Source organism: Kogia breviceps, chromosome 1 (genome assembly GCF_026419965.1).
Source record: "Kogia breviceps isolate mKogBre1 chromosome 1, mKogBre1 haplotype 1, whole genome shotgun sequence".
In the NCBI taxonomy this organism is placed as follows: Eukaryota; Metazoa; Chordata; class Mammalia; order Artiodactyla; family Physeteridae; genus Kogia; species Kogia breviceps.
In genome coordinates, this window is record NC_081310.1 from 115,992,898 (window position 1) to 116,010,029 (window position 17,132).

Sequence of the window (17,132 nt, forward strand, 5' to 3'; positions counted from 1 at the left end):
CAAAACCTTATGTGAGAGAAAGACCCCCTGGGGTACGGATGAGTCGTGTTGCCTGGCTGTGGTGATGGTATAGCTAAGGAACGTTTTTCCTGGAGGGTTTGGTAACCCTGGGTCTGCCTGGGGTGGCCGAGGACAGAGCAAGTGGGCTCACGGCAGAGTGGAGCACAGACAGCTGCTCTGTGTTTGGGAGCTGGGCAGACATTGGACAGGTCCTGCATTTAAAGGAAAAAGCCTGTGGCCCTTGTGCAGCTGTGGGCCAGAAGCCTGGGGGAGGGAGAAGGAGGTGGAGACCAGGGAAAGTCCCTGAACCACATGGAAGTGGGCTGAGCTGTGAGGGAAGGAAGTGACAGCTGGAGCTGGAAACCCAACTGGTGTGTGTTTTCAGATTCCAGCCTATTTCCCCTCCTTTAAGACCCACGTGAGTCCTTCAAGAATCAGCCCATCTCATCTGGGTTAGAGAAACCAAGTAGAAGGGTTTTGCTCAAGGACCAGTCACAAGGGCAGCATGGTGAGGACAGGATAGCCTGTGAGACCATAACCCACAGGAACAAGGAGAGACAGGGGACGCACTTGGGGCCACCGACCCAGCCACCGCTCCCACCCCCCTCCCCAGGAATTGTTCCCAGAATCCTCTGCACAAACCTGGGGCATTTCTTCTCCATGAATAAAGGAAGCCCTTCCTTTATATTTTCTGAGTAGGGGGCTGATCTGAGGGGTGAGGAGGAAGCCTTTCACAGCCACTTAGCATTTTGGCGTAAGACGGGAGCCATGAGTGTCCTTTTCATTCTAGACCGAACACCAAAGGGCAGCCAGGGAAAGAGGACAGAGAAACCAGGAGGAATGGTCCCCTTTCCCCATCCCCCCACCCCAGTCCACAGTCACTCTTAGTCAGGGAACTGCCCTCATCACCTCTAAGCCCCCTAACCCAGCCCCAGGTGCAAGTTCCCCTACAGCCTCCATGTTGCCCCCGTGATCAAGTCCAGACTCCTCGGAATGGCGTTGGAGACTCTCTGTGATGGGGTCTCCCAGCCCCTGCAGTATCCTGTTGCCTGGTTCATCAGGAAACCATACGTGCCACTGGGCCACGTGTCCCAGGGCTCAGAGCGAGCTCTTTCACTTCCTCTCCCCTACGCACATGCTCCTTTCTGACTAGGAAGGCCCTTCTCCTATGCATCCACCCAGAAAACAAGTACTTTTCCTCCTAGACACTTCTCAAACAGAACCTTGAAGAAAAATTTGCAGACCTCACCCGCCCCTGTCCCATGCTGGATTTATATAATCCCTCCCCTGTTATTCTTTGAGTTCCTGGAAGGCAGGGATCTCTCCTTTTCATTTCTGCATTTCTATCCCCTACCACAATGCCTGGCAGCTACTAGGTGCTCAGGATATTGACAAATGAATGAGTAGGAACCTCAGTGAACCAGGCCGCATAAACTTAGCACTGGGTATAGAATACCAATCAGCTAGGACCTGTGAAGCACTTTCCATTATACCAGCTGCTGTGTTGAACATTTTATACATCTGATCTCCTTTGATTCTCTCTGATGAAATACTGTCATTACTGTTGAGGCTCAGAAGGGTTAAGTAACTTGCCCCCCGGGGTGCAGAGCTAGGAAGTGGCAGAGCTGGCATTCAAACCCAGGTTCCTGGCTTTAGTAAATGCATAAGAACGTGAACAAGCTTTCACAAGTATGAGGTGTCCCTGGGTTTGATGTTGCCATATTATCAACTGGAGGTTCTAAACCCAAGTCTGGAAAAGAAAGTGGCGACCAAGACTATGGGAACAAAACTCAATTATAACCTAGGTCCAGAACCAACTCTGAGTGAGGAAGAGATGGAGGCACCAGAGAGACACTTGTACAAGCAGACAGCAAGAAGGGCTGGGGCCCCAAGGGGAGCTCTGTACCAGAAAGAAAACCTTTTGTTGGACCAAAGTGCCCCCCACACAAAAAATTTAGTAATAAAATAAATTATAAGTGAAACATGGCTCAGCAGATTTTCCCATCTACAAGAAGACCCATGTCTGTTTAGGTTCTACTGAAAAAACCTGAAAATCTGGAGGAGGGAAGGGTCTGGGAGGAACCATGACCCTGAATGAGAGAAAAAGCAACTGGAGTCCTAGGGAAAGGCCTCTCATGTCCCAAACCCTGGCCTGGAGCCACCGTGGGCTGAGGCAACTGGACTCAGATCAACCACAAGGCCGCAACCTGGCTCTTGGGCTTCTGTTAAAAGCCTAGGAGCCCCGCCAGAGATGGTTCATCTGATCCTTTGCAGCTTCTCAGAAAAGCCTGGGAAATCCCAGCACCCAGCCTGCAGTAACAACAAGACACAGTGTTAGTAGGGGCCCAAGGAAAGGACTCTGCAGCCCCAGAACTGGTGCAAGTGGTTACTGAGACAGGATGTCAGGCAGGCGGAAGGCGCTGGCTTCTGCCAGGCGGCTGGCTCTCACTGACACGCCCGCTGCCTGCAGAGTTGCACAAAATCATTTTGCTCACTTCCTCTTGGCCCCATCGCCACTTCCCCAAAGATTTCTATTTTGTAGACCTTGATACTTGCTAGCCAGCAGCGGAGGCTTAGAATGAGCAAGTGCTCAGACTCCCTCCAGGACGGTGGTCTGCTCTTACCCGCCCTCTGCCAGCTCCCCTTCTCTGCCTCTCAGTCAAGCCCGAGGGAGGAGGCTCGGCTGATCTGGAGCCACTGTCCCCAGGGGGCTTCCTACTAGGACTTCAGCTGTGACCAAGGAGCCAGGTACTCCCTATAGCCTGAGTTTAGGAGAGACTCACTTCGAGCCAGCGTGATGGGGGAGCAGAGAGGTCAAGGTTCCTTCACTCTGAGCAACAGGAAATCCTGCCCGGCCAAGGGGAACTGTTCCTGGCACCTACGCCCCACCCCACCAGACCCTCCACCCACACTGAGTGTGTCAGAAGGCCCCTGGGCTCTGGTGGAGAATCCAGAGAAGGGTTCAGCTAACTATATTTGTTCCAGGTTCTAGGCACTTAGGAAGTGAGGAGGTGTTCCTACTACAGGAGTCTTAGCGGGCAAGAGGCTTTTATTCCTGTGTCCCTGTTGGGGCGCTATGTGCAACAGTGACCACCAGGTGGCAGCACATTTCCACTGCCACTCAGGGTGCGGGCTGAGCAAGAAAATCCCTGAGAATTTAGCAGCACAGCCTCCGAGCACCACCTAGCCAACCTCCTCAGATCGCACAGAAAAGGAAAGAGAGAATGAAGGGGAAGGGAGACAGAGAGATTGCCATCTGCCTAAATTCAATCCAATCCCAAAGAATATTCCTGGGCAGTACCAAATTCCATCCTCTTGACTCAAGGGGCTGAGAAGCAGCTTCTCCTTTTAAACCCGTGAGTGTTCCAGTAAAAACAATATTTGGTGTCCTTCATAGCGTGCAAAACTCCTCACACGGTCCACGTCAGTAAATGAACACAACAACCCCGCAAGGCAGATATCACTCGTCTCATCTCCCAGCAGAAGAAACTGAGGCAGAGAGACAGAGGGGTCTACTCAACGTTGCCCATCTGGTCAGAGGCCGTGTGAGGATGGAGCCATCTCTGGCCTCCTTGACTCGGGGCGGCGGGGGGGGGGGGGGGGGCAGAAACCACCCGGGGAGGTCCCACCGGGATGTTTCGCTCCCTATGCCTATGTCACCAGGCCCTCCCTCGGTGCCTGCCAATCTCTGACCTGTCCTCTCCCTTCTATGGGCACAGGGCCCACTGGTCCATTCTCCCGGCCTTTGCTGGAGTGCTTCCTGTCTTTTGGCGCACATGATTTCTCAAACCACCTTGGGTCTCTTTGCAATCCAGCCTCCTCTTCATCACAGCCCCAGGTTTCTGACCACCCATGCCGGGTGTCTCCACGGTCCCCAGGGTGACCAACTGTACACCCTGCTCTCGATCCCCACGCCCTTTGTCTAAACACCAGAAGGTGTAGGAATGGACTCCGGATAGAGCAACTGCTGATCCTAAATGTTTCCAGCAGGACCATGCCCCGGGCCCTGCTTTTTACCTTCTACCTAACAAATGTGATGACACTCCTGCAGGAACTGGGTGGGAATGCCCCCGTTTTGATGACATATGTGTCTTCCCCTCCTACTCCACAAGGCCTCTCATATTTATGATCACGAGAGCTGCATGATTGGATGCCAACCAACCTGTGCCAGGCACTCTGCCAGGGGTTGTACACACATCACTCACAAGTCTACAGCAACCTTGCAAGTGAGTATTATTAGGTCCATTTCACAGATGAGGAAACTAAGGCATGGTAGCCAGTGAATGACTTGCTCTGGGCAGCACAGCCAGTAAATGGCAGAACTGGGCCCAAACCCCAGTCTGTCTTTCCTTCAAAGCCCTGGCTCTTCTCAATGGACCCCATGAGGACAGCTACACATCAATTATGCCAAAACCCAAGTTGTCATTTGGAAAGAAATCCTTCAGTGTCCTAATTGATAAGACTTGCTTCAGAGGTCAGGCCAGCTACTAGGGGCAGTGTGTTATTGGGCCAATTGTCTGTGTTCCAGCACCTGTCAAAGCTCAGTTCAGCAGGCGGGTATCCTGGGCCTCCAGAGCAGCCAGTCCCCTCCCCCTCCACGCTCTCTGCGTGCAACTTCTGCGGTGGGCCATGTGAGACAATGGCGTCCTGGAACCATATTACTTTAGTTCCCTGCTGAGACGCGTTCCCAGATAACCTCAGCCTCTCTGCGTTTTATTAAAGGTAAATACAGAAAGCTGTCAGAGGAAGTATGTACTGCATTTCATCATGACCAAAGATACTATCTGCTGCTATGTCCCCTATAGAAAGTGTCTCAGGATACATTTGTCTGAGGAGTTTAGTGTTAGAAAAAAAAAAAAATGCTTTTCTTAATAAACTAGCCTGCTTTGTTGAACTGCTTAGTGGTAGAGCTTTGTATAATTTGGTTTTGTGTGGGCAGCCAAGAGGCTCTGCACTGGTGTTCTGTCTCAGTAACCACACTCTGCTATCACAGTCTGTATCCCATGGCATCTATAGGCCCCGCGTCAGCCCTTGGCACCTGTTGTGTCAGGGATTCCATCGTGCCTTGTTCTTTTATTATGAACGGCTCCCATCCTTTTTGGAAGTAGGCAAGCTGTAAATAATGAACACACAGAACTAACATTAGAAGGCCCGTTAGAGTTTATTTTGAAGGCAGGTCTGCCGGTTGATTAACCCAGGTTCTTAAACAAAGATTCTTGTCAGTCCCCCCATGACTTGGAGGTGAGGATTTTTCCCCAGACAAGTGATCCACAATCATATTTTAGATGATCAATTTGGGCAAAAGAAAAAATATGCCGACACTGAAAATGCCCTCTGGGGTTCAGTGAACCCTTTGAGGAAAGCTTTCAATACAATACTTGAAGCATCAGTATCCAGCAGGATCTAGTAAATGCTCCTTTAGGAATGATGCTGTACAGAGCATAATATAATGATTCTCCAGGTGGAACTTATTTTTATTTATGTAACCCCACTCACTTCCACAAAGGATTGAAGTCACTACCAGGCTGAGTCAATAGCTTCCCCCTCTGTACTCCCACGTCATCTCACACATTCCTCTGAGCACTTATTACACCACTTTGTAGTTATTTATTTACATGACTGCTCCTCTCACTAGCTAGCAAACCCCAGTAGCTAGTAAACTCCTCAAGTAAACTCCGTAAGAAATTATACCTTATTTGTCTTTATATCTCCCTCCCTCTCCCCTTCTCCCAAAAGTACCAAGAGCCTGAAATAGTACCTGGCACATAGGAGACCTACAATAAATTCTCACTGAATGTGTGATGCATATTCGCAGGTCTCTCTGCTCCTCACCTTGCAAGAATGCTGACCATATGTCTCTACATCCATTGAGGAGTCAGGAGGGATCTAGGAAGACCTCTTCCTCACCAAAAATAGCTTTTTGCATCTAACTTCAATTGCAAACCAGTACAGATAGAGAACAACATTTTTCTGGTCAAAGTTTGGGTCTGGTCAAAGGCACCCTCAGGGAGAATGTCTGCTATTTACATTACAGTTTGTGGTTTCAGCATTTTTATATACAATAGCCTATTTCATTCTCTCATCTCTGTGACTTATCTAAAATTGTGCCCTCTACACACACACACACACACACACACACACACACACATACACACACACACACACACACATGCACTCTCCATCATCTCACTCTGTTTATTTCCTATGTTACCCCTTGCACAACCAGAGCTCTTCATCAGAGTTTATTCCTTCCCTCTCTTGGCTTGTCACTACTCTATCTGCAGGACCCAGAACCACCTCTGGTCCTGGCTAGCCCATTTAGTGTGACACATGATGTAATGGGGCTAAGAAGCCCCAGATCACTGGGTTTGGTATGGGGTTTCCAGAATATGAGGATTTGGGGTGGGAGGGAGCACCAGAGGACTCTGATGCCCAGAGTGGCTAGTTCAAAGTCAAACCTGGAGCAAGCAGCCAGGGTTCTTCGCTAGCAGAAAGACTGGGAATCCACATGGCTGGGAATCCATAACGATGCTCTCCCCAGTTCCTGCATTTTCCTAGGGTTGACTGTCTCAGTCTCTTGCTGGAGGGGCTCTATCCATGTTCTGCTTCGCTGGCTCCTTTGTCATTCTGGTCCCCCTCTCTCTGAATCCCCAGTCAAACCACCTAGGACCCTCCAACCAAGTCTGTGGTTGATTTTTTTCTTCTTTCATGGCTGCACTTGATCCTTGACCAGTCTGCCTGTCAACCCATGCTGATGGGTGCAGTGGTGGGTGCTAATGAGTTACACCTGGAGCACCCCAGATGTGCCTGATGGATGTTCAGCTACAGTGAGATGCTTGACAGCACGCACATCCGCGCCTCTTCATCCAGGTGCCAGGCCCCTCCCACTCCGCCCTCACCGACATGCTCCAGGGGAGAGATCGCTGTCAGGTCCAGTCCTGTGCTGCAAAACACGCTCATCTGTCTTTTTTAAACTCTGTTTCTAAATGGACGATGGTGGACAAATTGTTCATTCTGTGTCTTCATTTCCCCCTTGATAAATGACAAAGGTACCTGACTGAGGGCTGAGGGGAGCAACGTGGGCCTGGCAGCTGGTCCACGGTCTTGCTCACCTCCCCCTCTACCAGTGTGTGAGCACTACAGGGGAGGGTCCTCGTTGCACTGTCAGGGCCCCTCCAGAGCCCGGCCACTGCTCCACCTGAGAGGTGCTTGATAAATATTGAATTAAAGGAAAATCATTTCACACCTACCAGCCTCCCCAAACCATGAGATGAAGGCTTTTTGGGAATCCAAGAGGAAGGACTCCCCAGATGCTGGTCTCTTCGGCACTGACTCTCCCAGTTTCTCAGTGGAGCAGCTCTACTCCTGTCCAAATCTCCCAGCAGTGCTCCTGGCTTCTGAAACAGGAAGTGTCCAAAGGAGATTTGGAGAAGGCAGTACCATCTTCCTCTGCCTTCTCCACAGTTGCCAGGGTAACTTGCTTACCCTGTTCTGAGTGGTTTGTCAGCATTGGAGATGGCGCCCACCCACCCGGGGAAGCAGAAGCAGGCGACCTCGGTGGGCTCCCAGCAGTCCCACCCATGACTCCTCTGTGAGCCTGGGGAGAGGCAGGTCAGATCTGAAGATGCTCAGTTCCAGACATGCTGCCTGCCAGGTCACTGGCCCCTAAGGAGCCACTCTGGCCCCCGACGTATCACAGGTGACACTCTCCCAGCACCAGTCTCAAGAGCAAGATTATCCCAAGCAGTAATCCTAGTTTCCATTTCTCATGTGTCATTCATTCTGGAGGGCCTGGCACATCACTCGACACTATTCACCAATGGGAAGGGCCCCCTCCTGCGCAGGGTGTAAGGGTTGCTGAATATTACAGCCAACTCCTGCCAAAACGGCTGCGTGGCAAACCTGGGGGCACATGAGGCCCACAGTTTAACTTGAATTACATCTATTTGTATTTGCTCTCAACCCTTAACACCAAACATCATCCAATCTTTCATTAACCGTGGAATCTTTCCTGATTTCAAGGCAACAAGGAAATAAGTTTGTTTTAGGTCAAGGGTTTAGGCTCAGAGCCAGGCTGTGGAGCCAGCTCCAATCACTCCCGGCTTCCAAAATAGCATCTCATTCTGTCCTTGTCCCTCCAAGATGAGTCAGTCAGCTGGCCTGCTCTGGCCATTCCCAGTGGAAGGCCAGACCTCACTTGAATGACCATGACTTCAGCTGGGGTAACAGAACTCTAGGTCACTGCAAGACAGTCCGGCCCACGGCCCTTTGTCCCCCACCCCCGTGCCCCGCCCAGTGCCCATGACTAGAGCTTTTTATGTGATTCTGGAGTTGGCACTCTTTCCCTTTCCTGCCAATAATGCTGGCTGTTGTTTCTGAGCAAATGGAACAAATGACCAACGTGAACTCCACGTAATCTACGGACTGGGAACATCTGCAGAGAGGCAAGGGCAGCTGCTGCCTAGGGTGGGACTGGGGGAGATGGAGGAGGGGTTTGCGAAGGAAGATGCAAGAACCTCAGGGAAGAGGGCAAAGGGCGAAGTCTCAGCAGAGAACCACAAAGAGGCACAGGGGCCTTGGTGTAATGGCCCAAGACTGCTGCAGGCCTCACAACTCCTCCCCGATTTCGCTTCCAAAGATGAACTCGGCTGCATCTTGACCAAATGAACGGAGTATATGCATAGCCTTTTATAAATGACATTTTTAATGTTAAATTCTATGTTAAAGCTGAAATGGATCTGAGAAAGCAATAGGTCAAACTCCCGATTTCACAGGTGATAAGAAAGGTTCAAAGACAGAATAGATGTGTAAATTAGAGGCCAAGTCTAAACTAGTACCCAGCAGCACCACTGCCCCCCTGCAAGTGTGTGTGCGTGTGTGTGGACACACACACACACACACACACACACACACACACTATACCACACTGCCTCCAGGTCAGGTGGATGAGGAAGGAAAAGAAAAAATAGCAAGTAAAGATTGCCTACAATGTGTCAGGAGCCACAGTAATACAGCGAAAGCCACTAACCCTTCTGTGGGCACCCTCTGGGCCTGGCACAATGCTTAGTGCTCTGTCACACGCTCTCCCTTGATCCCTGTCATGGCTCTATCGCAGAACACATCCTTTTCATCACATCTGCTCTTTGAAGTAGGGAAGTTGCGTTTAAAACGGTTATGTAACTCAACAAGGTAGCACTGCTTGTAGACAGTAGAGCCAACATCCACCTGGGTCAGTCACCTGCCCAACCCCTGTGCCACCTGCCCGGGGCTGCTCGTTCAGTCCCGTTGCAACCTTGAGAGGTGGGTTTTGCCAGTCTCTGCAGATGAGAGACGGAGGTGAGCAGCTTGAATCCGGAATTCAACAGTAAGACAGCCTCAGGATCTGCTTTTCCCCTAAAGTGGGAACCTCTAGAGGGAAGGGCTAGTTCTTGACCCCAGACTCTAACCTGGAAAGGCCTTTCTGAGCATCGCACGGACTGGCTACCGGCACAGCTGGTGGGACATCGACTGGGTCACAGGGGCTGTCCAGCCAGGACTCCCACCGAGTAAGCCTGAGCCTCATTCCCTGGGTCTGGAAGAGGAAACACCAGTTTCCTAAACTGCCCCCTGCAGGTCCACAGCCCTGCTTATTTGATGAAGAAAACACCAGCGGAGAGGAGTTTTCAGGCCCTGGATGTCGGGCAAGGAAGGGGTTGTGTGCTTCTTCATGGGAGCGGGTGACTCTGTCAGTCTCCCCCGCAGCAGATGACAAGGAAGGAGGTCCCTGCGAGGAACTAAAGGTGCCCTGCGCTGAGGCGATGGGCCGGGTCCTCACAGGCAGCTGAGCCCAACCGTAGGTCTGAGAACTGGGAGGAAGCAGGGACGAGGAGGTGGAGGTCTCGGGGGGCCTTGGTGGGGGGCGGTATCACCCCCAGGGCGTCACTGCGCCGCCGGCAGCTCAGCTCGGCTGCTCTAACGCGGGGGTGGAGGATGTGGAACTCTGGAGCTGATTCATCCGCCACACAATTTGAGGACGCTGGTGGTACACCCGGCCGGACGTGCTCCTCTGGGAGTCTGCGAGCAAGGGACGCGAGCGGGGGTGTTCCCCGCAGACCGCAGACCTGAGCCGCTCTCGTCAGCACAGCCCGACCCAGAGAGGGGCGCCCCCATTAGGATCAGGTCCAGCCATGATGCCCATGCTCTGCGGCGGGCGTGGGTACCCACCCACTTACACGCCGCAAGAGTCCCGGAACTGCAGCTTCCGCCATTCCCCCGAGGTGGCTGATCTGGGGGCTGGGTCTCCCTCCCCAGCTCCCATCAGCGGAGCCTGAGGCTGGGATTCCTCTGACAGTCCTCTTGTAAGACGAGCCGGGCTTGGGCTCTGCCTGCCAGGACAGCACCCTTGGCACGCGCCTTGGCACACAGCCCACCCTCACCTTCCACGATCCTGCACACATCACCTGGGCTCGAGCTGGCCTAAGCAGGAAGGTGCCCTCAGGGCCTCGGCGAGAGGAGAGCAAGAACCAGGGCCAAGAGGAAGTCACAAAGGTCAGCTGAGAAACAACCCTCCTTGCCATGTCAGTCGTGAACATGGAGCCAAGTTCTGACAGCGGTGGCTCAGGGCAGTGTCAGACAGGCACAAAGCAAATCAGCAGACGCCCATCTGGGAGCACACCCTGTGTCCTTATCAGCCTTAGCAAGCCCCCGCCAAAACCCTGTCTCCTCAGAAACTTCCGCCCAGCCAGCAGCTGTTTCCTCTCCTATATTTAAACAACCAGGCTAGTGAACTTGAGAGAACATTGCTGAGGGGGGGAGGAACACAGCCTCCCATGGAACCCACGGGCATAGGATGACCCTGAGGCCTAGTGGCCTGTGCTTGGCTTCTCCCCAGCTCCTTCTGGGTGAGTGCGGCCCATAGTTCCCAACAAGGCCTCAAGCAGCATGGTCTGTGCGGTGAAGCAGGGGGCCTGGAGGTCTGCCCAGATGGTTTTCTGGGTGCAAGCAGCTTGTGATGCCTTCCAATAGCGATGGGGTGAAGGGGACCCGCAGGAGAGCCAGAGATCCATGAAACACCTATTTCACAGCCCCAGCCCTGAGCACCGGTGGGTGCGACTCTTTAACACCATTACTCCTGGGGTGCATTCAGCCCTCTTGGCTATTTTTAGGTGGCATTTCCACCCTTATCTAAACAGAGCTGTTTGTTTAGAGGAAAGCCACCATTTTACCAGAGATATTTTCCTGGTTCTGCCGGCTCCCTAGTCCCAGGCTATTGTGGTCTCATCCCACTAGACACACACACACACACACACACACACACACACACACACACACACACACACACACTGCACTAGCTTCATGAAACATTTAGTGAAAGGAGGGGCATTTCAGGAATCCTCTAGGAAATATCCTCTTGTGGCAGAAAGTACCAACAGGGAGTAACCTAACAGCCCACATCCCTTCTATCAGGCTGCCAAGCCTCGGCCATTACCAAAAAATGTTCTCCTTGAGCAGCTTTACGCTGCTCTGCAAGGCAAGGAGGCTTTCCTGGACTTAGTAGTTGTCACTGGACAAGAGCAAGGACTGCTCCTGTCACTTGTGTCCTGCTCCCCTTTTGCCTCATCCCCATATACCGCAAGCCCCTTGTCCCAGCTGGTACTAGAGGCCGGGGCTTGGCTTTACATTTTTCCTCCCTTCCTTAAACACAGAACACACCAACCAGCTGAATATTTTATATCCTGGAATCTACCCTGAGGTGGGCATTTCTGAATTTCAGCCCACAAAAGCACAGGCTAGAGTCCTACCTGGATTCAGATCCCTAGCTCTACCCCTTAGGACTCTGTGAGTCAGGGCAAGTTACTTTGTTTGGAGCCTCTTTCTATATCTGTAAAATAAGCCTGAAATAGGTTAATGAAAGCCATTTCAAAGAAATGTCAAGGGGATTTAATGAGATGATATTTATAAACACCTGGCAACTTGCCCAGCAACACATACTGGGTCCTTAGCGGGTTGATGAACTTTCTATTGCTGTGTGAATTATCCATTTCTGTCTGGTTTGTGTTCCTCTTCATAGTTCATATAAAAAAAGTTCAGAGCTTCTGATTAAAATCAGTGCCCCTCTCAGCACTGGCTCCATATCTACTCCCCTTGTAATAATAGAAAGTATGAGTTGAGCAGCTGCTAAGCTATGCAGACCCATCCTTTGTGTGTCTTAATATGTCTTTGTGAGGCAGGTGTCATTGTTGTCCCCATTTTATAGATAAGTAGACTGAGGTTAAATGACTTGAGCAAGAATACACATGTAGTAAGTGGTAAAGCCAGGATTTGGATCCAAGCAGGCTGGCTCCAGAGCCCCACTTGGAACCTCTTTGCTACACCTGCATTAACTGTTGAGTGGACTGCAGGTAGCACTGTTGGGGACTTTTCCAGAAGCTAAGGCACACTTGCACAGTCCTTGCTTCCCCAGAATCTGGTTTTCAATTAGCCACACTGAATTGATTGTTTGGTAACGATAGTACCACCGATTCAGCACCTGTTTTATGCCAGACACTTGTATACATTATCTCTCAACAAGGATTTCCCAACCTCAGCTCTATCGACATAATTCTTTAGTGTGAGGAGCTGTCTGTGCATTGTAGGATGTTTAGCAGCATCCATGGCCTCTACCCACCAAATGCCAATAGCATCCCCTCACCCCCAAGTCGTGAGTTGTGATGATCAAAAATGTCTCTAGATGTTGAGAAATGTTCCCTGGGCGGGGGATGCTAAATCACTCCCAGTTGAGAGCTGCTGCTCTAAATGGGAAGTCTGAAGTTCAGAGAGGTTAAGCAATTTTCTCAAGGCCACAAGCCTGGCAGGGAGCAGAGACAGAATCTGAATCAAGGTGTGCCTGACACCAAAACCAGGTATTTGTCACTCTGTCATGCTCTCTCCTAGTTCTAAATAAGGAAGGTGTGAACTCGATACTGAAATCTATTTGCCCAGAGGCAATAGCATCAATAAACTGATTCCCCACCCCGGAGAGTGTTCAGATTCTGAACTTAAAATCTCTGGCTACTGCTTATCTGAGCAGACTCTAGATCTGGACTTTGGGAGCTAAACCAACTGAGGTCTAGGCCACTCTGCCAAACCTGGAAATTTAAGCTCTTCTTTACAATCCTGTCTCTCCTATGTATGCCATGAGCTTAGTCTGGACATCTACTGCACTGGTTCTTCTGGAACCATGGAAAGGCTGCGGTCTTGGGAAATAATAGCAACTCTTCCAGTAGCTTGTCCACAGCCACTTTCTAGAAACATGCTGAGGCCAGAATCACAACCCAAACTTCTGCCTGAGTTCCATCTTCTTTTGATTCTGAGTTCATTGATTAAAAGCTTCATGGACATATTGTCATACTGAGTGAAGTAAGTCAGACAGAGAAAGACAAATATCATATGATATCGCTTATATGTGGAATCTAAAAAATATGGTACAAATGAGCTTATTTACAAAACAGAAATAGAGTCACAGATGTAGAAAAAAACTTTATGGTTACCTGGCGGGAAAGCGTGGGGGATAAATTGGGAGAATGGGATTGACATATACACACCACTATATATAAAATAGATAACTAATAAGGACCTACTGTACAGCACAGGGAACTCTACTCAATTCTCTGTAATGACCTATATGGGAAAAGAAAAAAGAGAGGATATATATACAACTGATTCACTTTACTGTACACCTGAAACTAACATAACATTGTAAATCAACTATACGCCAATAAAAAATATAAAATAAAATAAAATCTTCATGGCCATAAAATGGACTGAATTTGCACATTATGCCATTTCCTGTGACATAAAACTATGCGAAATTGAAAAGAGACTGCCAGGCACATGAATATAAAGTTGTATACGGGAACCTAATTCACAGCAGGACTTGAACTACCCCAAGCCTAGATTTCTTTCATCACTTTTTATTCTTTGCTCCCCTCTCCTAGTTTTTTCTCCTCTTTGCTAAACCCTGTTGTGCACAGACAGCTACTGCTGTTAACGTACTGGATGTTAGGAGACAAGGAACCACTTTCCATATGGCCTTATTCATGCACGGGCAAAAACAACAACTAAAAGTAAATTCTGCAGGAAACTAAATAAGTCATCACAAAGTAGGTTCACTGCCAGAGCCTGCTAGCTTTCTTTTATGAGAGAAATGATAACTAATAGCAGCTGCTACCCATGTTGGTAAAGTCCAAAAGCCTTGGCAACCACAGTAACTGTGTGGTCGGTAGCTGCCATTTCACTGTTCCTCAAAAGCCCCCCATAGTGTTCCTTTTGCCTAGAGTCATCACAGAAGAATTTTCATTATGAGATCATAAGATCAACAATCTCCCGAACAAGTCAGTGGCAGATCATGGCAAAAGGGGGAGTGTAAGTCTCAGACTCTAATGCAAGAATTTGAGGGCTTCCGAGGGCTTCCGAGGGCTTCCCAGGGCTTCCCAGGGCTTCCCTGGTGGCGCAGTGGTTGAGAATCCGCCTGCCGATGCAGGGGACACGGGTTCGTGCCCCGGTCCGGGAAGATCCCACATGCCGCGGAGTGGCTGGGCCCGTGAGCCATGGCCGCTGAGCCTGCGCGTCCGGAGCCTGTGCTCCACAACGGGAGAGGCCACAACAGTGAGAGGCCCGCGTACCGAAAAAAAAAAAAAAAAAAAAAGAATTTGAAAGATTAGGGCTTCTACTTTAAGGTTCTATAATTTCTCAACCACATTAACAGAAGGGGAGATGAAAGTTAGTGGTCAAGACATAGAAACTGACTCAGAGGGGCTTGTCAGTGTAAGAGACTGTTTTGGACTCAAGCCATTCATTTTTCAAACATATTTTAAAGCCGTGTTTTTCAAACTACAGATCTCAATCCACTATAGAAGTATGAAATCAACTTTGTAGATCATGATCAGAGTATATTTTCAATGAAATGGAATGGAATGAAATGTATATATCAGATTACATTGCACATTGCAATTTCGTTTCAGTTATGCTTGCGTGTACGGTGGATAGCAGTCAAAAATGAATTCCTTTGGTTTTACACCCTTACTGAAGTATAAGTAACATGCAAAAAACTTCACATACTTAATGTATGCAATTTGATAAATTTTTACACATGTATACACCTGTGAAACAATCACCACAATCAAGGTAACATACCCATTGCTCCCCAAACTTTCCTCATGCCCTTTGGTAATCCCTCCTTCCACTTAACTACTGATCTGCTCTCCGTTACTATAGTTTGTACTTTGTGCAATAGAAAATTATATAAATGGGGTCATACAGTAAGGACACACTCTTTTTTATCTGGCTTTTTTCAATCCAAGTAATTACTTTGAGATTTATGCATGTTGTTGTGTGCATCAGTGGTTCATTCGTTGTCATTGCTGAGTAGGATTCTGTTGTGTAGCTCTATCACAATTTGCTTATGCATTCACTTGTTGGTGGACATCTGGATTGTTCCCAGTTTGGAACTATTACAAATAAAAGTGCCATAAACATTTACATACAAGTTTTTATGTGGACATAGTTTTTCTTGGGTAAATACCTGGTTATGGAATGAGTGAATCATATGGTAGATGTATATTTATCTTCCTCAGAAACTTCCAAACCAGTTTGTAAAATGATTTTATCATTTTACACCCCCACCAGTAATGAATGACAGTTCCAGTTCCACTACATGGATCTTTGCCAGGGCTTAGAAAGGTCAGTTGATTTAATTTTAGCTGTTCTAGTAGTTATACAATAGTATCTCATTTAATTTGTGTATAGTGAAGTGACTATTCAATATTTTACCCATTTTTGATTTGATTACACATCTTCTTACGGAATTGTTAGAGTTCTTTGTATATTTTAGTTTAGTTTAGTCCTGTGTCAGATATATATTCTGCAAATATTTTCTCCCAGTCTCTAAAGACTAACTAACCATTCCATTGTTTTAACAGTGCCTTTTGAAGGACAAAATATTTAATTTTGATTATTTATTTTTACTTGTATATCTAATTTACTTATTTGGCATTGTACAGTTTGTGCTTTTTGCATCATATTTAAGAAATCTTTGCCAAGCCCAAGGCCACTAAGACTTTCCCCTAGGTTTTCTCTTAGAAATTTTATAGTTTTAGCCTCATATTCAAGTCTATGGTCTACTTCTTTTTTCTTTAAGATTTTTTTTGATGTGGACTATTTTTAAGGTTTTTATTGAATTTGTTACAATATCACTTCCATTTTATATTTTGTTTTTTTTGTCCATGAGGCATGTGGGATCTTAGCTCCCCAAGCACACCCCCTGCATTAGAACGCAAAGTCTTAGCCACTGGACTATCAGGGCAGTCCCTATGATCCATTGCAAGTTGGGTTTTGTATAAAGTGTTAAGTAAGTGTTGAGGGTCATTTATTGCATATGGCTATCCAATTGTTCTAGCACCGTTTGCTGAAAAGATTGTCCTTTTCCCATTCAGTTGCCTTGGCATCTTTCTTGAAAGTCAATTGACCATTATGTGTGGGTCCATTTCTGGACTCTATGTTCTGTTCCATCTATCAATTCATCTATTTTTACACAAATACCATACCATCTTGATTGCTGTGGTTTTATAGTCAGTCTTGAAATTAAGTAGTGTTAGTACTCCAACTTTGTTCTTCTTTTTCAAAGTTGTTTTGACTAGTCCGGGTCTCTTGAATTTTCATATACATTTTAAAATCAGCTTTACAATTTCTTCAAAAAAGAAAATTCGAAGAATTTGATTAAGGTGGTGTAAAATTTGAGAGATCAGTTTGGGAGAGAATTGCCATCTCAACAACACAGAACCTTACAATCTATGAAGACAATGTATCTCTTCATTTCAGTAGGTCTTCTTTGATTTCTTTCAGCAATGTTCTGTATCTTTCAGTGTTCAGATTTTGCATAGTTTTCATTAAATTTATCCTCAAGTATTGTTTGTTGCTATTGCTGTTGCAAATGGTATTGTTTTTAAATTCAAATTTCTGGTTGTTCATTACCAGAATAAAGAAGTACAATTGATTTTTGCATATGGAACTTATATAAGATTTTCTACATAGACAGTAATGTCATCTGCAAATAAAGACATTTTACTTCTTCTTTTCTAATCAGAATGTCATTTATTTCTTTTCCTTTCCTTATT